This window comes from Triticum aestivum, chromosome 1B (assembly GCF_018294505.1).
Source record: "Triticum aestivum cultivar Chinese Spring chromosome 1B, IWGSC CS RefSeq v2.1, whole genome shotgun sequence".
Taxonomy (NCBI): Eukaryota; Viridiplantae; Streptophyta; class Magnoliopsida; order Poales; family Poaceae; genus Triticum; species Triticum aestivum.
The window spans coordinates 386,359,348-386,372,255 of NC_057795.1; the positions used below are offsets into that span (position 1 = coordinate 386,359,348).

The following is a 12,908-nucleotide window of genomic DNA, read 5'->3' on the forward strand; positions in this document are numbered from 1 at the left end:
GGCCTCGCAGGGGGAGGGGAGGGGGTCCCGACCCCCCCCCCCACTACGCAGCCTCGCACTACTGCATTGCTGCACTAGGTTTTGAAAGGACGCAATATGGTTATTCTGTTTCCACCCCCAACCACACACACCTTAGAGCCACACCCCTAAGATAGATAGTGGGGTAACGGTAGGGGTGGAAACTTTATCCATGGATATGGATACCCATGGATACCCGACCCGATTGGGCAAGGGTATGGAGCACATTTCTGCCCATGGGTCCATGGCTATGGATACCCACGAACAGCTGGGTTGGACACGGTTATAGTTTGTGCTCCATGGATATCCAATGGATACCCGTATAACATGTGGGCCATATGCCAATGATAATAGAAAGAACGAATCAATGGGAAATGGCAGGCAATATGCAACTGGTGCCATAAGTTATATGCTGCAAAATCAACCTCTAGTATGTCACACTTAAATACTTGTCGTATTACTTGTTGCCTACTTATGCATGTAGCTTTATGTTGACATTTGTGAGTGAATGATGATGAGTTAATTTGATCTTTGGGAAGGCTTCATGCTGACTTTTCTATGCCCATGGAGCTCCATGGGTATGTGGGTATCCAGCGGGTTTGGGAATGGGCACAAGTTGTGCCCATGGATAATTTGGTGGATGGGCAGAGGGTAGGAAGATGGGTCATGGGTTGGATTTGGACCAGCTCCACCCGCCCCAAACCCGACCCATTGCCACCCTAGGTAACGGATGTGACGGACTCGCCTCCGCATGCGACAACACGGCACGCCGCGTCGTCGCCTACTCCGGCTCGTTCCTGTCTCGGCCTCGCAGGGGGAGGGGAGGGGGGGGTCCTGACCACCCCCCCTGCTCGGCCTCGCGCTACCGCATTGATGCGCGATAGGTTTTGACAGGACACGATGCGTTATTCTGTTTCCACCCCCACCGCACACACCCCAGAGCCACACCCCTAAGATAAATAGTGGGGTCACGGATGTGACTGTCGGGTGTGGGGTTCCGGCAAAACCCTTAAGGTTCGACATTTGGGGTGCGCGCGGAGATCTCTCCCCTACCAATCCACGTTCCAACACCTCGCTGAGAATCTAAGCTACACAATGAACAACCAAGGGACGCAAGGTTTATACTGGTTCAGGCCACCATTGTGATGTAATACCCTACTCCAGTGTGTGGTGAGTGGATTGCCTTAGAGGGCTGATGATGAATAGTACAGAGGAAGAACAGCCTCGTGAGGGGTGTTCTTGTGGTGGTGTGTTGTTCTGCTTGGGAAAGATCCGATCCCAGATCCTATGGTGGCTAGCCCTATATATATATAGGCCCTGGTCCTCTTCCCCAATATTGAGCAGGAACGGCGCCAACAACGGCCATTTTAAAGGGGAACATCTAGTACAGCTTATCCTGACTAAAGTTGGTCTTCGGTTGCCAAAGGCAATGGCGATGACGCCGTCTTGGGCTCCATGGTGACCTCCATCCTGCTGCTCTGCTGGTCTTGGTCTCGTTGCACTGAAATGGTAACCTTTACTTGATGCCTTGGTACTCCGTGCCTGCGCTTGCCCCCTTTGCACCAAAGAGGAAACAAGGACACTGCACAGGCCGGTGCTCGCCTGGCGCCCGCCTGGTCTCGATCGTCATGGCTTGCGTCATGAGCACCTCGCGAGGTACCCTTGCCTTGATCTCTCCGCCTCCTCGCAAGCTAGCCTGGCGAGGCCGGCCCTGAGGAAGCCTTCCGTCGTCCGCCCAGCAAGGCTTGGCCCCTCGCGAGGGTCTTGAGCTTGAGCAGATGAAGATGGGCCGCACTAGGCCACCACTTGAGCCACGCCGCAGGCCGCAGGCAGGCAAGTCTGGGGACCCCCGTTCCCAGAACGCCGACAATAACGGACTCGTCTCCGAATGCGACGACGCGGCACGCCGCGTCGTCGTCTGCTTCGGCTCGTTCCTATCTCGGCCTCGCAGGGGGAGGGGAGCGGGTCCCTCCCCCCTCCCCCCTGCTCGGCCTCATGCTACCGCATTGGTGCGTGATAGGTTTTGACAGGAGGCAATGCGTTATTCTGTTTCCACCCCCGCCGCACACACCCCAGAGCCACACCCCTAAGATAGATAGTGGGGTCACGGATGTGACGGACTCGCCTCCGCATGCGACGACGCGGCATGCCGCATCATCGCCTGCTCCGGCTCATTCCTTTCTCGGCCTCGCAGGGGGATGGGAGGGGGGTCCCGACCCCCCCTCCCCCTGCTCGGCCTCGCGCTACCGCATTGCTGCGCTAGGTTTTGACAGGACGCAATGCGGTTATTCTGTCTCCACCCCCACCGCACACACCCCAGAGCCACACCCCTAAGATAGATAGTGGGGTAACGGATGTGACGGACTCGCCTCCGCATGCGACGACGCGGCACGCCGCGTCGTCGCCTACTCCGGCTCGTTCCTGTCTCGGCCCCGCAGGGGCAGGGGAGGGGGTTGATACGTCTCCGTCGTATCTACTTTTCCAAAAACTTTTGCCATTGCTTTGGACTCTAACTTGTATGATTTGAATGGAACTAACCCGGACTGACGCTATTTTCAGAAGAATTGCCATGATGTTGTTTTATGTGCAGAAAACAAAAGTTCTCGAAATGACCTGAAACTCCATGAAATATCTTATAATTTAAAACAATACAGAGGCTAGCCAACTCACCTCCAGGATGCTCTCTCGATTTCAGCCTTCGTTGGCCGTTGGATGGTGGTCAAAATAGTCTTCTGCGTGATCTGGAACGTCGGATGGTTGAGCTCCTCGTTTTCACCGCGTGGTAACCTCGCATTGCCCAATGACGTGTGGGCTCATGCGATGTGCTGGTTGGCTGGGTCAACCGTTTCGTGGTGCGTGCGCACCCTATCCCTGCACGCCGCGTGCACATCGCGTCGTTTGCGGGAGATCGTGCGAGAGCCACGCCCATTGGTCACCGCCCCGCACAAACCCTACCCTTTCCAGCGCTCCCAAATTGATGCAGCCGCCTCCCCTCTCCCTCCCTTCCTTCCCAAACGCGCCGGCCGCCTCCTCTCCACCTGCCGCCTCCCCTCTCCCTCCCTTCCTCCCCAAACGCGCCGGCCGCCTCCTCTCCACCTGCCATACCGCGTCCCTGCTGGCGGTGGGAGGATATCCGGGGGAGCAGAGGAGGGGGTTGGATGAGGGGTTAGGAGGTGCGAGGCGAGCAGGAGGTGGGGTTGCCGGAGGAGCACAGCCGCCAGAGCAGAGCAGAGGAGTTCGATGCAGGGGCACAATGGGATTGTCGGAGAGCGCGCGGTATCCTGCGATACATATCCGCTCCCAAGCAAAGGATGCATCAGCGCTCGCTCCTCCTCTCCCCGACGCCACCGCTTTCCTGCGTCGTTGCTGTCGCCACGGCCTTGCTTGCCATCGACCTCCCGGAGTGCTTCTCTCCACTGCATTCCCCTTTGCACGAGTTCTTGCCTTCAAAGCTAAGATGAAATGGCTCTTCTCATATTTGCCTATAAACTGTTTGATGAAATGCTTGTGTCGTAACGAGTTCTTTTTCTTCAGTTTGTTCTTCCTGCTGCTAAGTATTAGTCCTCTTATTGATCTTGCCTGATTTTCTCGTCGGTCTTGCATTTGAAGCTCAGGTGAATGGCCTTTTCCTTTCCTTATCTCTTACTGTTTAATGAAATGTTGTGCCCTGATGAGTTCTTTCCCATGGAAATCATGGGATATGATAGGGGTTGTGACTCTATGAGGATGTTGTTTAGTGTGAACTGCAACTTTTTTTGGTTGGTGGAGTTCCTCGAGCATTGCTTAACTTGAATGATAAACTACTGAGCAAGTTGGCCTGAGAGCAGCGAGGTTACAGCTCCAGATGGTTCTTGGTTGCAATGGGGGGAGATGCAGGGGAGGGTGAGGAGGCTAACGACAGGGTGAAGTAGCCCGGCGACGAGTGCAAGCAGCATGAGGTTTTTGCTCTTTTCTTGTTCTGCTTCTAGCTTAATTATAAGTCCAAGTTTATGCACTTTCTAGAAGGATGACGGTGAGGAGGGGCTACCTTTTCCTCGGAGAGGACCCTAACTGAACTTTGTATCAAAGCTTTGTGTGTGTTTCTCCTTAATCTGTGTGTAAATTCAGAGTTCTAATCACCATCCTGGTGTTTGCTGGTTTCAGGCATTGTATGGGATTGATCTATCATGCTGGGATTAGTTGTAGACTTCCTTGCTGAACCATACAGGGAGCAATGCATCCCCAGTTTGCTTCCAGAGAAGGAAGGGGAAGAGTTGAACCTGCTTGTTCTTCATTGATTCCTAAATAAATATCTAATCTGTAATATATTTTTATATCTATGCTCAGTTACAATTACAACATGGGGCTTCAAGTGTCTATTACTGTGGATCACCAATATTTTGTTATATCCGTGCATTTTAGTTACGACTAAGTGCCACACCAATGAATGTGAATGTCTGTTCAGGTAATAAGTATCACCATTAGCAATTTCGTTTGTCCCCATAGGCTATGTGTGTCCCATGTCCTTTCAGTACCTTCTGCTATTTTCCTGCATTTTCGCGTACCATGCTGCAATGTTGCATTAGTTTTTGGCCGAAACATCTTGCCTAGATATGGCCATTTTATTTGTGCTACACCATGGTTAGTTAGCTGAGCCATTTAAATACAATTTCAGGGTTTTCTTGTTGCTGCTATTCCTCGTGGATATTCAAGAGGCAACTTGGCACCTAATGTCAGCAACGTGCTTATCGGTGACGAGGGAAATGAAAGAAGGCTGCAATGGAATTTGTACTAGGTATGTTTCTCCGTCTCCTCAACTCTCTCAATCTTCATTCCAATTCCCGCCTATAGAGATTGATATTGGTCTGTAGCTAGGTTCAAATATTTTGTTCCTTACATTAAGCAACTTCCCTCGAAAAATAATGTTTCATCGTTGTGCCTCTAAAAATCATTGTGCCTCTTACAGACTATAGTACCTATTACAGACTACAGCTTACCTGTAACTCCAAGTCCTATCATAATCTTGGTGGAATCTGAAAGACATAAAGCATATGTACCAATAGACCAAAAAATCCTCTCTGTTGTAAAATGAAAGAATTAAGAACTTAATAGTACGTAGAAAATAGTGGTATTAGTTGAAACACCATTGTAAAGAGCAATTTCAGTTCATTGAAGATTCTGTCCCTTGTCGTAGGCATTTTTTGCAAATTCTTTAGCTTAATTGATGTGCACTCGTTGTAATTTTCAGTAGCAAGTGCATCACGTATTTGGTTAATGCATTGTTTTTTCTTTTCCATCCATAATGATATTTGAAGACAAGGAATTAGTATGAGATGCTTTGGGGGGTTCAAACACTTGGGTAAGATTAAACACATGTGCTGAATTGGCAGTCCTTCATCCAAATTTTCTTGATAATGATACACCATTTGGCGACAAGTTCTCTACAAAACTGGTATTTTTATGACACATGATCGTGTAGCTGTGATCAGAGAACTTGTTAAGATATAGTGGGAAAGGGACCAGAAATGCGGTCTGTATGACCGAAAACATCCTGAACAAGTGAACATATGGTTGTTTATTATTTATTATGCTCTGTTTTTTAGGAAACTATCTGAACTCTTCTGAGGGGCGTTCGTTCTCTATTGTTTTTCTTTAAAAGTTTCTCCACGATGGCACTTTCCATCTAGAAAGAGCATCAAGGCCGGCGACCCCATTTTTGTTAGGATGGAAGATAAATTATTGTTAATTTTTTTCGATTTCCTTTATTCCGTAAATGGCAATACAAGATATGTTTGGGCCACATGATTCTATTCCAAAAATTTAAACAACTTAGCAATTAATGGTGCATCTGTTATGTATTTGTTTATAATGAGCTCGACTATTTTGCAACATACACTGCATTTCCAGGGGTAACCCTTTTGCTTATTTATTTTTTCGCTATGCTCTATGAAGATCAGATTTTGGCCATGTAGTTTCCGGTGACTGGAAGTCTAAAACTGAGGATAGGACAGATTGTTTTGATTCCGATTACTTGGAGATCTTGTGGCTTGCTGTCCCTGGATCAGTCAGACCTACGGCAGCATCAACTCGTTGATCCTAGAGGCCATGGTTCTCGAGGTAAGAAATATAAGCACACTAGAGAGAATCCCTGTGCCATATGAACAAATCTCTTTCTCATCGATGCAATCTATTCATTTAAAACAATAATGAGGCTAGCCAACTCGCATGGAGAAGGCTCCCCCGATCGCTTCCTTTGATGGCCGTTCAATCGTGGTCAAACTGGTCTTTAGTTTGCTTCCCATCTTGCTTCTATGTTGGATGCTGACTTAGATGTCATGCTACTTAGCTCATTAGTTTGCTTCCCGTCTTGCTTCCATGTTTTTTCTTCACCATGTTATCTTTAGCCTTCCACGCCACTGATTTGGTTGGTTTATTTCCTTGCATAGTTCTCCTTGTTTGCCACTGATAAATACAACGATTATGTGATGTATGTATTTATTGTTTTAGCTAATGTGTCTCTTTTATTATTATTATCATCCTCTATGGTTAATCACACATTTCATTGTTGTGCTTCGGAGTCTATGGTGTACTGCATGCAACATGATACAATCTGCAGTGGTTAATAAAACTAAATATGATAGCAAATGAAAACTATTGTGATGCCTTGAACTATGATGGACACATAACAAAAGGCGTACAATAACTTCGAACTTTATTCCACTGACGAGATGTGTCAAATTTATTGTACAATATGTTCTAAATTTATTCCACTGACAAGATGTGTCAAATTTATTTAATGTTTTTTGTATTGTGGTCGATGCAGTCCCAGGACTAACGTTGGAATATTCATGTGTTATAGGCCAATATAGATTTCTCAATGTATCATTTTGGCACTGTTTGACTGCTGAACAATATTGCCATGCTGATCATTTCTCATGTCTTTGCAATTTTTGGTATTTGTTTTGATTTCGTTGTGTGGTGTGCTTTTATCTAGGTGAGTTGAGTTGCTACTTGGTTGGAGATGTTGATGTCGTTCGAGACGCCCGCTGGATTCACCCTTTTCAAGGTTCTGAATAAGGGCAAGCTCGACAAGGTCGAGGTGAGTGTTCGTCACCACCTCAGCTCTTGGTTTGGTTTGGATTACTCGTGTTTTTTATTTTGACTGCAAAATAACTTCTCTTTTCAACACACTTAGTACATGATCTAGCAATCACATTATAATAGAGTAAGTGAGAAAAAGCTCTTTATTTAAATGACCAAGAATCCATGGTGTGCTCCTGAACTGCAAGGAACACTCCACTACGAAACTCACTTAAGCAGGCTGATAGATCGATGCTAATTCCGTTATTATTATTTTTTATTGCCTAAGCGCCGAACAAGCTAATTAGGGCTTCTTCTACAAATTTGTCCCAATGCAATTAGCAGGCTAGCATATTCGAAAAATGAAATTTTGAATGACATATAGCAGGATATGCATGTATTCCTACTCCTATCTTATATGGACAAATAGATCTAACAGCTTGCTTGCTTGCTTGCAGTGGTACAGGTATGATCTTCATGGAGCTAGCCATCATTGGATTTGGTAATACATAATCACTTATTCAGAGAGCCCAAGGTGAGAAGGGAAGAGCATCTAGAACACCACCACCTACTAATCAGTGAGCTACTATCTGTCTTTGAATGAGTTACTTAACAAGAGAAGGCAGGTAGCAATAGAACACGTGCAATCTCAATGTTTACTAATTATCTATTTCTGAATTTATTCGTTCCCAGCTGCTCTGAATCTGGGTGTTTTGCTTGTTGCTTTGTAGGAGTTTCCTACCTTTCTTCTGCAAATCTGGAATGCCTTTATGGCATGATCATGTGAAAAAGTACCTTGATGCAGTAATGGATTTGATTATCACTGGTTACTCTGTTTTCACGAATTACTATCCAACCGTAAGTCTGTTCTATACCCTAAGGCCCATGTAAATCTGATAGAAGATTAAGCTATTTAATTTTAACTAAAAAGGATAATATTCTTTCAGTCGCTTGAATCTGTCCAGACCTGAAAAATACTTATACTTTGGAAGCTTGATATATGAGTATGTAATTTTACAGGTATGTAAATAGCCGACAATGTTATTGTTCAGATGTACTCGAGCCAGGTTTTTGGTGTTTCATTGCAACCAAAAGAATTAGTAATATTGTTTTGATGAAAACATGGTCGCACTTGTCGGTGTTGTATAATAGGATTCTTAATTAGTGGCATAGGATTTTTTTCCCTAAGATCCACTATGAAGTTGATTGAAAGTCCATTTTCCCTAAGATCCACTATGACAATGAAAAAGATTTCTGAAAACTGTGTCACCATAAATGTTCCATCATTGTCCATACCAGTCCCATGCGGAAAAAAAATCCTATACGACCGAGTCGTATGGACCCGATCGTGAGACCCACTCCAGTGCTCGCCAACTATCCATCCGAATCTTAATGCAACAGGCGTCTCCTTCCCCACTTCCCTGTTTCACTCCTTATCTCCTCCAACGCACCCAAAATCCAGCCGCTGGTCATGCCATTCATTCCACCGCCTGACGGCATGGCGCACCTGCAACACTTTCCCCTGGGAGCCTTGCCGCCAATGGTGCCGGGCGCGGTGGTCGCCCCCTCCTCGTTCCCCCTTCCCTGTTTGCAAATCCAGATTAAAACTCGAACCATTTATTCTGCTAGATATGCTTGTACTGAATTTATTATCTTATACATTGACAGAGCATGGAAGAACCAAAAGGTAGTTGATCAGCAGGATGGCAAGAGGAAGACAAGAACCAAATTAAAGTTTGTTGATGTGCATGTCTGTATCTATCAAGATTCAGTGCTATGTAGAAATGTCCCTGAGATTTGTTTCACTCAACGAGACCAAACAATCAGGAACACAAGTAGGATAGTTGATGCTTTTTTCATTTTTCTTCTGATAAAAAGGAATCTTCATCTGCCAAGAATACCGCCTACAAGCATGTATGCCTAATTACCTATATGCTGATTTAACAAGCTCACATACATGTCCATTTTTGAAAATAGTTTACCATCCTCAAACATATAACTTGTGTGTTGTTGCTTTCCATTATATTGAGAAAAACATAAGTTTCATTGGACCTTTTATTCATTCAGGAGCTCTAAATGACACCGTTGTATTGGCAACATATTCAGTCATTTCGGATCATCTTTCAGAGTCATTCTGGACTGTTCATGCCAAATTGTTGGTGTGTGCTGTAAAAAACTGAAAAAAAGGCAGTTCATGTTTATTTTTCTTCTGAATTTTGTTCCCCTATAAGATGTGGCCTACTGTATACTCTTGGCATAAATGAGTTGTGACATTTGTTGTTGTCCACTATTTTCTTTGCAATTTCCCTGGTATGTTGTCAACAATTTGGCGTGAACATTCCAGGTTTGTCAGAGACAAATTCATAAGGTTTGACAATACATGTTGGCCAATTGTCAGGTAACAAAGCAAGTATATAGTTACAGAACAAAAGGATATAGTCATTTTTATGTTCCAACAAGTAAATGGCAGCGGCAGAGTGGCACCCAGCCAACAAAGGATTTGAGGCTGATCAATACCCTTATGCCAATATACATGGTTCAGTTCTGGACCACAACAGTTCACATTTTTGTTACTGAAAACCCTCAGGGCCTCACCTATCCATGATGGTTGAAAGAAGTAGTAGAGAAAGATACCACATAGGTTGTTACAAAACTTATTGCTGGACCTATACATCGCACATTGATCTTCACATCCATGCCCTCGACAATAAAGGGGATCAATCGCGTGATGGATGGGCTGGAGTTTGTTTCCATGGCCGACTACGCAGCGTCATCAGGATGCCCGATGGATAGCCGTTGTGCCAGCTCCGAGCTGTTGTGTAGTTCGTCGCCATGGCTGACTTCGCGCATGGTGCAGTTCGTCGCCATGGCTGACTTCACGCGTGACGGAGCAGATGGATGGGTAGCCCGTGGTGGTACATCAGGGACGACGTGCTGTCGTGCCGCACGGTCGCCGCTGTGCCGTCAGGCGGTAGCGAGAATGGCATGACCAGCGGCTGGATTTTGGGGGCGTTGGAGGAGATAAGGAGTGAAATAGGGAAGCGGGGAAGGAGACGCCTGTTGCCTTAAGATTCGGACGGGCAGTTGGCGAGCGCTGGAGTGGGTCTCATGATCGGGTCCGTACGACCCGGTCATATAGGATTTTATTTTCTGTCCCATGACATATTAATTTCAGAAGAATAAATTCTTATTCAAATGTTCATTGTGTTTTTATGTACTGCTATATCTAAAAAAGCAAGTGTTCAGCTAAAACCAGAGCTGTGGTTAAGATACTCTTCGCACCTAGGATATGTGTATATGTTCAGATTGCTCTCTGCGCCATTTTGTTACCCAGCTGACAAGCTGAGAAAGAAAGGAAAGGGATAAACAGTCTTCGCTGGCTCCGCCCCCTGCCGCTTCATATTCAGCTCCTTACGGGCCACAGGCATAGCTCTACGTGGGTTGGGCTAAATAACATATGGACTATCCTAATACCTCTTGATCCCTATATCTCCGCATATGCACAACAAAGACATGTTTTTTTCTTAGGTTTCTTATCTTTTTTCCTCTTTTTTGCAGGAAAAATATGCATGGCCAAATTTCTCATTATGATAACCATGTTTCCAAACTTGCTAAAAAAATACAATCATGCCAACTTTACTCTCTCATCATAGTGCCCATATTTTCAAACTGAACATATGCATATCATATGCAAAGTTTCCCTTTTCCCAGACTTATTTAACAACATAATAAACATGTTTAAAAAATAGCATGATTTAGTTGAAGGTTCTTGCAGCATGAAACTATTTTTATTGAAAACATGTCTTCAGCAGGTCTCTGCGCCATTTGGCGCAACGGGTCAACTAGTAAATAATAAAAAATCCTCGCCAAAGATGAAGATCAAGGGGCCCACACCCTCTCCACGAGGGTGGGGGCGCGCCCCTCCCCCCTGGGCGCGGCCCCCTACCTCGTGGGCCCCCTGGATGCCCTCCGACGCCAACTCCAACTCCATATATTGGCTTTCGGGGAGAAAAAAATCAGAAAGAAAGTTTCATCGCGTTTTACGATACGGAGCCGCCGCCAAGCCCTAATCTCTCTCGAGAGGGCTGATCTGGAGTCCGTTCGGGGCTCCGGAGAGGGGGATTCGTCGCCGTCATCATCATCAACCATCCTCCATCACCAATTTCATGATGCTCACCGCCGTGCGTGAGTAATTGCATCGTAGGCTTGCTGGACGGTGATGGGTTGGATGAGATTTATCATGTAATCGAGTTAGTTTTGTTAGGGTTTGATCCCTTGTATCCATTATGTTCTGAGATTGATGTTGCTATGACTTTGCTATGCTTAATGCTTGTCACTAGGGCCCGAATGCCATGATTTCAGATCTGAACCTATTATGTTTTCATGAATATATGTGTGTTCTTGATCCTATCTTGCAAGTCTATAGTCACCTACTATGTGTTATGATCCGGCAACCCCGAAGTGACAGTAATCGGGACCACTCCCGGTGATGACCATAGTTTGAGGAGTTCATGTATTCACTATGTGCTAATGCTTTGTTCCGGTTCTCTATTAAAAGGAGGCCTTAATATCCCTTAGTTTCCAATAGGACCCCGCTGCCACGGGAGGGTAGGACAAAAGATGTCATGCAAGTTCTTTTCCATAAGCACGTATGACTATATTCGGAATACATGCCTACATTACATTGATGAACTGGAGCTAGTTCTGTGTCATCCTAAGTTATGACTGTTACATGATGAACCACATCCGGCATAATTATCCATCACTGATCCGGTGCCTACGAGTTTTCCATATACTGGTTCTCGCTCATTTACTTTTCCGTTGTTACTGTTACAATCACTACAAAATACCAAAAATATTACTTTTGTTGTCTTTACTTTTGTTACCATTACCACCACTATCATATTATTTTGCTACTAAACACTTTGCTGCAGATACTAAGTTTCCAGGTGTGGTTGAATTGACAACTCAGCTGCTAATACTTGAGAATATTCTTTGGCTCCCCTTGTGTCGAATCAATAAATTTGGGTTGAATACTCTACCCTCGAAAACTGTTGCGATCCCCTATACTTGTGGGTTATCAAGACCATTTTCCGGCGCCGTTACCGGGGAGCATAGCTCTATTCTTTGAGTTACTTGGGATTTATATCTGCTGGACACTATGAAGAACTTCAAAGACGCTAAGACAACTATTTATCCCTCAACTACGAGGGGAGGTATGGAACTGCCATCTAGCTCTGCACTTGATTCACCTTCTGTTATAAACAAGCTAGCGACACCTAAACCTGCTTCTGCTATTCGTTCCAATATGTCGCATGTTATTGATGATGCCACTTCTGCTATGCATGATACTTATGATGAAACTACTTCTATACTTGATACTACTGTGCCTCTTGGTGAATTTCTAGATGAACAAATTTCTAAGTCTAGAGAAAGAGAAATTATTGAAACTGAACACGATGATGTCAGTGATGATGAAAATAGGCCTGCTATTCCTGAGGGTTACCTTTTTAATGCTAAATCTACTGAAGCTATTCTTGCTTGCCAGGATAGTCTTGAACGTAATAGGTTGCTAGTTAAATGGAGTAAAGAATCTTTTAGAGGTAGGATGAGACCCGACCCTGCTTTTGCTACTTCACCTATCTGTGTTCCTGATCAGGATTATTATGATTTTTCTGTGGATCCAGATATAATTACTTTGGTTGAATCTGATCCTTTTTATGGCTATGAATCTGAAACTGTTGTGGCACATCTTCGTAAGTTAGATGATATAGCTGCCCTGTTTACTAATAATGAGAGATCGCGCTACCTTTATTTACTCAAAATATTTC

General features: G+C 45.1%; 1 long non-coding RNA gene across 13 annotated transcripts; it reads left to right on the forward strand.

Moving 5' to 3' along the window:
* Positions 1-2,934: 2,934 nt before the first annotated feature.
* Positions 2,935-9,139, forward strand: LOC123126037 (uncharacterized). Of its 13 annotated transcripts, none has more exons than XR_006461542.1 (10): positions 2,936-3,632; positions 3,726-3,956; positions 4,162-4,462; positions 4,673-4,792; positions 5,950-6,114; positions 6,992-7,096; positions 7,536-7,703; positions 7,809-7,935; positions 8,025-8,097; positions 8,746-9,139. It is a non-coding gene; the product is annotated as an uncharacterized lncRNA (long non-coding RNA). The 13 variants fall into 13 exon arrangements; XR_006461550.1 differs by having other exon boundaries at positions 7,536-7,655; XR_006461558.1 differs by having other exon boundaries at positions 7,536-7,612.
* Positions 9,140-12,908: the final 3,769 nt, after the last annotated feature.